General features: G+C 37.4%; 1 non-coding gene across 1 annotated transcript; it reads right to left on the minus strand.

Annotated features, from left to right (window-relative positions):
* Positions 1-1,545: 1,545 nt before the first annotated feature.
* Positions 1,546-1,647, minus strand: LOC117724994 (U6 spliceosomal RNA). The gene has a single exon (XR_004608863.1). It is a non-coding gene; the product is annotated as a U6 spliceosomal RNA (small nuclear RNA).
* Positions 1,648-9,137: the final 7,490 nt, after the last annotated feature.

Here is a 9,137-nt window from a genome sequence, read left to right on the forward strand (position 1 = left end):
AGGAAGGTGATTCTACGTTGAGCATGAGAGCTGCCATGCAGTGCTCTGTGGCATACGGTTTTCAGTTCAGTCAGGTGGTCTCGCAGTAGCTAGTGAATTGACAGTCAGCTCTGCTGACTTGGAGTTGCCTCTCTGCAGAGGTGATGGATGCCCTCATTGGCTGCTCATCTTTTTCTAATCCAAACCTGGTCATCTCTGCCTATGGCTGAACTGCTTATTTGCCTTCTACCGGTTCTGTGTATCTCTCCTCTAAAACCAGATGTTCAATGACAAATTGTCTAGGGTAGTTCTAAAATACTGATAATTGCCCGACTGGAAACCAGTTCTTTCTAGGTGATTAGTTTCCCAAAACCAAAATGATACACCCTTACTTGAGGATCTCTGTGGTGATGGGCAGTAGTATCATGTAGTCACCACAGGGTTCCACTACTAGCAAGTGAAGGTGCAAGGAAGTTAGCGATAAAGCTATAAGAGAAAATGTGATGCGCATATTTTGAAAAATTTGCTACCAGTAATGATACTACCAGTAATGGTATGTCGTGTAATTGAGAGCTGCAGTCAAAACAATTGGATTCTGAATCCATGCAATAACAAAAGTACGTTCTGCCTCTACAGAAAATTCCTTTATGCTACATAGTTGGCCAAAGACAGTAGCTCTGGACCCATATCCACATATATCGCTATCACTTATCACTCTCCTTCAATAGCTGTAGGGCCAAGTAGAATTTTCACATGTACTCAAATATTTTACTGCTATGTTTCTTCTTGCCACCCAGGCTAGCTTTTCACAGACCTTTATATGTGTTTTCCATCCCATAATCCTCTTTGAAACTAACCTGAAAAGACAGAAATATGGCTTGCTTTATCTATTCCATCTTTTAGATGGCTTAAGAGAACATCATTTGTTCACCACTTGATGGTGGTAGACTTTTTGCCTCTACTGTAACTATTTTCCCACCCCTACCCTCATCATCATCACCTTTGATAATATTTCTATCTTTCTTCCTGAAAGCCAAAAATGTGATATATAAATGAACATTTTTATATCTGCATAAGAAGCAAAACTCAATTTAGGAATTGTTTAAACGTGAAACCCCTGAATTATTGATCATATAAACATGTAGTATGTGTGTGTTTATATATGTGTAGAACTTTCACACTCAAGATATCCTAATTTGAAAAAGAGTTCATCAACCCTTTTGGTTTTAAGTTTCACCTTTTGGTTTTAGGTTTAAGTCTTTTGGTTTTAAGTTTCACTTTTAATGGCTGAGCTATTACTCCTCTTCATCTGAGAGAAGGCAAAGAAGACAGCAAATGGTAAACAATTAAACAGATAATATTATAATACACTAAATAATATGGAGATGCATAAGCATGGAAGGAAGATTCAGGAGATCCAGGGAATCATAATTTTGAAAAGGGTGATCAGAGACTGGATTTACTATGAAACTAACAAAGTAGACGTCTCTGCAGTCCACACTCTTTTGTGTACCTCTTCCCAAATGCTTTTGTAAAGTTTGCAAACATATACTTTTGTTGTTTATTTTAAATATGGAACACTTCACAAATTTTTGTGTCATTCTTGCATAGGGGCTATGCTGATATTCTCTACATTGCTTCATTTTTTTTTTTTTTTTTCAAGACAGCATTTCTCTGTGTAGCCCTGGCTGTCCTGGAACTCACTCTGTAGACCAGGCTGGCCTCGAGCTCAGAAATCTGCCTGAGTCTGCCTCCCAAGTGCTGGGATTAAAGGCGTGCGCCACCACTTTCAATTTTGTATATGTGCTGCCAAAGTGATAAATTGTTGTAACTGAAATCAGTCACATTGCTGTCATTTTCTCTACTGACTCTCCTCCCATCAATTGGCTTGTGTGGCTGGCACTGAGTAGATTTTAGGCATGCTTTAGTTCACACTAAGAGGCAGTGAAGTTAGCAGTATTTTTACTTTGGGTTTAGTGACATATGTTTCTGTAGCTCATGATCACTTTTGCTTCTGGTGGAGCAATGAAGGTTTCACAAACCAGCAAACCATTAAAACTAGATGGTCAGTATGTCCAAACCCTCTGATGTTTGATTTTCTGAGACAGGGCCTCAGGTAGCCCAGAGTAGCCTTGAGATCTTCATGCTGTTGAGTGTAACTTTGAGTGACTTGAGTTTCCTGCTTTCAGTTTCTCAGTGCGAGGGTTACAGGTGGGTAACACTATGCCCAGTTTGTACAGTGCTGGGGATCAAACTCCAGGCTCTGTATATGCTAGCCGAATACTTCACCAGCTAAGCTACGTTCATAGGCGATTTCATGACAATTTTAACATGATTCATTTGTACTTTTTAATGTGCTAATTTTTCATTAAGAAATTTTCCATTTCTAACTTAAAGGCACACCCTCAGCCGCACACAAATATTTAAAGGCTCTCACACCTGGATTCAATCCATTGTATCTACTGATACAATGTACTCACCCAAAACCCAACTTCCCTACCTTCCTCTGACTCTGACTTCTCTTGTGATCTTCTCCCAGCCTTACATAGTCTTGCTGTTGAAAATTTATGAATTAATAAAGCATGAAATACTCAAAGATAAGCTGAAACGGTATATAATATGTCATTGTAATAACAGTAGCAGAGTTAAAGACTGTTTCTGTTCATTAGAGAAAGGATAAGAAAATTTAATCTTCCCTAAAATCTTACTGTTTTTATGGGATTCTTGAATTTGGGAAAGAGTGAGTCTCTGGTTCTTGGGCCTTCTCTTGGACTCTTTTCCTCCTGTTTTAATTTTTTCCAATGTCAATGTGATAGGTTTTGGTTTATGTCACTGAATTTTTTTGTTTATTTGCTAATGACAGAAATTTCTTGCATTAAGAAAATGTAGTAGAAGTTTTCTTAAATATGACAACAGTTCTAAAATTTTACATGAGCATTATGAATTGCAAGTTAAAAAGCTGAAACTTTTTTCAATTGGTGGATCTACATTTTAAGTGTGATTATGGCTAGAGGAAAGATTAGGGCACCTTTTTTCCCTTTACAGAAAACATTAAAAAATAAGAAGCAAGAAACATTTAGTAAGAACATTATATATGGTGATTGTGTTTTCTAGTGTATTCTTTTTTTTTCTTTTTCCTTTAATCCCAGTACTTGAGAAGCAGACAAACACAGATCTCTGATACTGAGACTATTCTGGTCTACAGAGTTAGTTTCCAGGCATCCAAAACTACACAAAGAAATCTTGTCTTGAAAAACAAACAAACAAACGAAGAAAAGAAAAAAAAAGAAAAGAAAAAATATTTTTCTTATATAACATGTCCAGATTATAGTTTTCCCTCCCACTTTCTCTCCATATTCCCTCCTGTCTGCATCCACTGCCTTTCTATCTCCCATTAAAATAGAAACAGGCTTCTATAAGGTAATAACAAAATGAAATAAAATAAAATAAAAACAAAAACTAACCTATTGGAATTGGACAAAACAAAAAACAGGAGAAAAAGAGTCTAAGAAGGCTCAAGAATCAGAGACCCACCCTTTCTAACACTCAGAAATCTCATAAGCACACTAAACTGGAAGCCATAATATATATGAAAAGGATCTGGTACAGACACATACAGACCCTCTGCATATGGCTTCAGTCTCCATGAGTTCATATGTGCATTAACCCTGTTGATTTAGAGGGCTTGGTTCTAATCTCTCTGGCTTTTTTTTTTTTTTTTTTTTTTTTTTTTTTTTTTTTTTTTTCTCCTCTTGTTCCACTGAAGCATGGGACAAGGATTTTGATGAAGATATCCCATTTAGGGCTCAGTTTTCCAAGGTCTCAAATTTTTCTACATCATGTCGGGCTGTGGGTCTCTGTATTTGTTCCCATCTGCTGCAGGAGGAAGCTTTTCTGATGATGGCTGAGCAAGGCATTGATCTATGAATATAGCAGAATGCCATTAGGAGTCATTTTATTACTTTTTTTTTTCTTTTTTTAAACAGTAGTTTTTGGTTTTACTTTAGGTTCCTGGGCAAATCAATCTCAGGTTCTTAGTCACCTAAATAGTGTCAGATACGGGTTCCATTCTATGGAATCAATCAGATATTGTTTAATTATGTTGATACAGGGTTTATGTCTGGGTTGATGTTTATGCTTCTCTTTTTGATGGCATGCAGAGTGCGTTTTAGTACCAAAGATATCAGAAAGAAGGGGTTAAGGCTCTATGTAGACAACAACTTGACTTTTCCATGTTCAATGAGTTGTCTTCATTGATGAGGCCTAGCTGCCAGTTTGTTGAAAGCAATCTTTGCAACAACCTGGGTTGTTCAGGATCCCAGTAGGGCCTCTTTGGCCAACAAATCAATTAGAGAAAGCTTCATATGGTAACAAGAAATGGACACTTTAGGCTGTGCCTTCTCATTGTTTGGTAATTTCTTTTAGATTGCTTTCATTAGGTCTCCATACTACCCCTAAAATAATCCTTAATTGTAGTTATCTCTCCTCATATTCTGTCCCTTGTTCCCTTCTCCTCTCCCCAGCTCCATTTGACGCTCTTGTTCCAGGTCCTAACTTTCACCCATCTGTAACTATTTATTTTATTTTCCTTTCCTAGGGGGAATCTATCTGTTTTCCCTCATCTCTTACTCTCTATATATGTAGTTATATGAATTGTAGACTGGTTATCATTGACTAAACAGCTAATATCCACATATAAATTAACACATACATATATATGTCTTTTGGATCTTAGACACCTGACTCAGGATGATTATTTTTCTAGTTCCATTCATTTACAAGAAAATTTAAATTTTTAAATAATTGAATAACATTCAACTGTGTAACTGTACCACACTTTGTTTATCCAGTCATTTGTTGAGGGACATTTAGATTGTTTCCAATTTCTGACTATTATGAATCAAAAAGCAATGAACGTGGTTGAGCAAACATCTCAACCCACCAGATGAAGTGTCCTTTATAATATCCTAGAGTGGTATAACAGTATTTTGAGATGGATCAATTTCCATCTTCCTGAAGAAACAACATAGTGATTTCAATACTGGCTGTACAAGTTTGCCCTCCCAACTAGCAATGAGTAAGAGTTCCCCTTGCTCCACATCCTCACCAGCATGAACTGTCACTTCTTTAATTGATCTTATCCATTCTGGTGGCTGCAAGATGAAATTTCAAAGTGGTCTTGATTTGCATTTCTCTGATGGCTAAGGATGTTGACCGTTAAGTGTTAGTCATTTGAGTTTCATCTTTTGAGAATTCTCTGATTAAATCTGTAGCCCACTTTTGAATTGGGTTGTTTTCTTCATATCCTTTTTTTTTTTACTGATAAGAGGAGAAATATAAAGTTTAAGAGACTTTAAAAGGCATCCATGTTTGAGTAGTACATTGCCACAGTAACTTAGCATTGGTCTGTCTGTTGGGCTTTGCCAGCCACAGATGTAATCGATTACACTACTTGCCTACTTTAGTTTTAGTTTCCATTTGAATCACTAACAGAACTCTGAGAGTATTTAGGGGCATTTGTGTGTCTGACTAAAAATCTTTTTTTCCCAACCTTCTTTGCAAAAGGTCAGATAATGTACTTGTTATTAGTCAAATCAAATGAGAGCTTCCAAGTGGGGCTTCTGAAGAAACACTTTTGACATGCTAACTCAACCTGGGGATTCATTTCTATAATCCTGGCAGTATGGAGGCTGAAGCAAGAGGATTGCCTAAAATCCACACCAAGTTTGTAAAATTAACTAAGTTAAAAAAGAAAACATATCTGGCTCAGTTGAAAAAAATTTCTTTCCTTGGCCTTTATATTTTTGTCTGAAAATTTTCTGCAGCCCTTCCCAACTGATGCAGAGACACTTACACTCTCTAAGGACAGCAAAGCAAAATCCCCAAAATAGATTGGGTCATCAGTGACTATACAGGAACTGCAGTAACCTAAAAATGCCAGTGTCAGGAATTCATTTACATGACAGAAAAGAAAATCTCCAGCTGTGCAGATCATTATGGTATTCAGAATGATCAGCTGGATACATTCCTAACTGGAATGTTGAGTAACAAAAGAAGAAGAGGAGAAGAAGCAGGGGAAAAAGAGAAAGGAGAAAAGAATGAAGGAAACCTAAGTCTATGCACATTTAGGTATTTCTTTTACAAAAACATCAGTGAAGTACAAACTCAGAATTCTAGTCACAAAGTTCTGCAAATGAAAAACATTTTGTGCCACATCTACTTTCTTGAAATAGTTTTTAGAGAGTTTCTATGAGGTTCAGGCTTTTAAAAATATTTCAACTGAACATTTTAAATGTAAACAGTATGATGGTAAATACTGGTGTTGAAATGTGCTAAATTGTAAAAGACGACATTCAAGAAGCTCAAATATCAGATTTCTTTTCCAAAGAATATAGAAGTATTTGTCACTGATAGCCTCACTGTTCAAAGATGGTGTGCATTTCATTTACCTAATTAATGAGTAAACAGTTGTTACTGTTTATAATTTAGTTGTTAGCACGTTACAATTTTTAACCATACATAAAAAATTTCCTTCTTACCCATATGCTGACATTAACTATGTGTCTCTTGTGCAGCCTTGAGCAGAGAACCACCCAAAGAGAACTCAAGCCTGTGAATGCAGAAGCACTTCTAGCTGTTGACATCAGGCAAAAATAGAGAGCAGGTCTCACACATGCACATACAAAAAGAGGTGAGACGGTAGCCAAGAATAGACTGTTAATCTGCTACTGAGGAGGAGCCCAATAGTGTACAGAATTGGTCACAGTAAGTAGCGAGATTTGAAACCTTTAAAGTACTATCAAAACACTTGCTTGGTGAAAAATGTCTTCTTGGCTTAAGTTTTAAAGGTAAAAAAGCCATTCACTGCAAGGGCTAAGGTGGTGGCCAAAAACCATGCCTCTGGCTGCTTTAAGTAGTGCCCCCTCACTGCAGATGTGTACCTTCTGCAGCAGTGATTTTCAGGCTCATTCTAAAATGGTTAAGAAAAAATGAGAAACATGGTGCAAGTACATTTTTGGCTCAGCATAAACCATTCATTGATTTGTGGGCTGCAAGTCCTCCAGGGGGTGTTACGAATCCATATGATAGCTAGATTTTTACATTTGGATCTCTTCTTTAGCTGATGGATGTGTAAAATTTCATGTTAGCCCGGCTACCCCCTATTGGCTACACATCTGAGGAGGTTCAAGTGTATGAGTTATTTCTTCCAAAGTCAATTGTAATTTACACTCACTAAATTGCCTCCAGATCCACCTTTTAAAGATAGTAGACTCAAAATTGCATTCATTTTGGCCCACACTACCCATTTGTGTTTAAACCACAGCCCTGCTTTGGAGAGCTGCCATCGCTAATGGAAAGACATTATGTGACTGACGATCCACATTTTCCACACAGGAGAGCAGAATGCTGGCAAGTTAAATGGCCAATGTACAAGCAGTTTCCAGCCCAGCAAAAGCTCAGCTTTAATATGAGCAGGCAGGCTCCAGGAGGAGTAAAGGCCCAGGATATCAGGCCTCAGTCTGTCTTGTGCCAGGAAATCAAAAGCACCACAGTTTCACACCATGAAAATTTACTCTTGGCCTGAAAACAGTTTTGAGATGGAGTAGCTTTGTCTCTCTCATTTAGTGCTTGTTTCACCATTAAAAGCACTCTTGAAATTTATTTTGCCTCGCAGTTTAATCCATCTTTCGGGTGGCCATTAAAATTAGCAGCATTCATATGAATACATGCCTTTCTAACTGCAAGCAAAAACAGCGACGCTGCTCACCTTTGTCCCTCAAAAGCCCAAATACCGAATTCCCACCCTCTGGAACATTTGTAATTCTCTTGTCTTCTACCTGATTGCTTCAGTGCCGGTTAGTGGAATGTAAAGTAAAAGTTTAGTAGTCTTGTCAAGTATTTGTTTCAAGACTAAAGTAAGTAAAATTATAAAAACAGGCACAAATTATTGAGCCATTGGTCCAACTAAATCTCCAATTTAAACCACTATGTACTTGAGGAGATTAATTCATCCCATGGCATTGAGCTGCATACAGGCCACATCACTAAAACCTGATGAGTCTGGGAAAGGTTGTTTTTCAGAAGAGAAGGGTGCTGTCAAGGAGTGTTTAAGTAGGCTTTCTCATTTTCAAATCTGGCAGTGCTGACTGGGCTCCAAAAGCACATTTGGGAAGAGAGCAGAGTAAATCAGGGAAACAATGAGCTTCTTCTCACCAAACACCTGACAACTCTCCCCACCAGCCTTGCCTTCTCCCTCCCAACAGAGTCTCTATTATGAGTCCTCTTTAACCCAATTAGGTGCCATCAATTTTCCACTCCAATCTCCCTGTAAACTCCTCCTCCCTCCCCATGCAATTTTTAAAAATCAAAGCTGAAATACTCCCTGTGAGTTCATCAGTCAGAGTTCATTGTAGAAATTCATATGGCCTGTTTACAAGATCAAATGAGTACAGCTGTCTTTCCAGTGAGGATTCACTTTCTAAATGAGCTTGTAATGTCACAATTTAGACAGCTCCATTTCTGACTGTTATCACCGGTAGTAAGTTGATAATCTAGGTCTGAGAAACTTACTTGCCCATCGGGAACCAAGTTTAAATTGCTGGCAATGTTACAGGTTTAAAGATGAAGGAGACAAGATCTATCAGTCAACCACGCTGACATTTGCTCCGGGGAGGTCCGATATAGTCTTAAACAAAAAGAAGTGGAAACATCTGGAATCTCATGATAAGCTTGTTTGTTATATTCAACTGCAGGGAAGCCTATAGTCCACATCCAAACCCAATGTAAAGTGAGCCTGCAGTCAATAATTTTACTCTTCAGCTTAGGACTGAAAAAGGAGAGACACTATATTATATCTACAGCAGTTTAGGAATAAAAGGAAAAACTCATAACTAATGCCGGGTTTAGAAGTCAGAGTTCCATTTTCAGCTTGAAAATAAAAAAAATTTTTCCTTCTGTCATTCATTATCATCTTTAATTTTTATTTTAACTAAATTTTAATAATCTGATAATAAATAATTAAATTCATTCAGTGTTTTACTCACTTAAAATACAGATACCTGTATTTATATTCTCAGTGTGTGTTGTGTCAACAAGATTGCATTTTACAAGATCCTTTGAATATTACAATGTGTAGAAACACAATGGAAAGTTAAATC

This window comes from Arvicanthis niloticus, chromosome 20 (genome assembly GCF_011762505.2).
Source record: "Arvicanthis niloticus isolate mArvNil1 chromosome 20, mArvNil1.pat.X, whole genome shotgun sequence".
NCBI classification, from domain to species: domain Eukaryota; kingdom Metazoa; phylum Chordata; class Mammalia; order Rodentia; family Muridae; genus Arvicanthis; species Arvicanthis niloticus.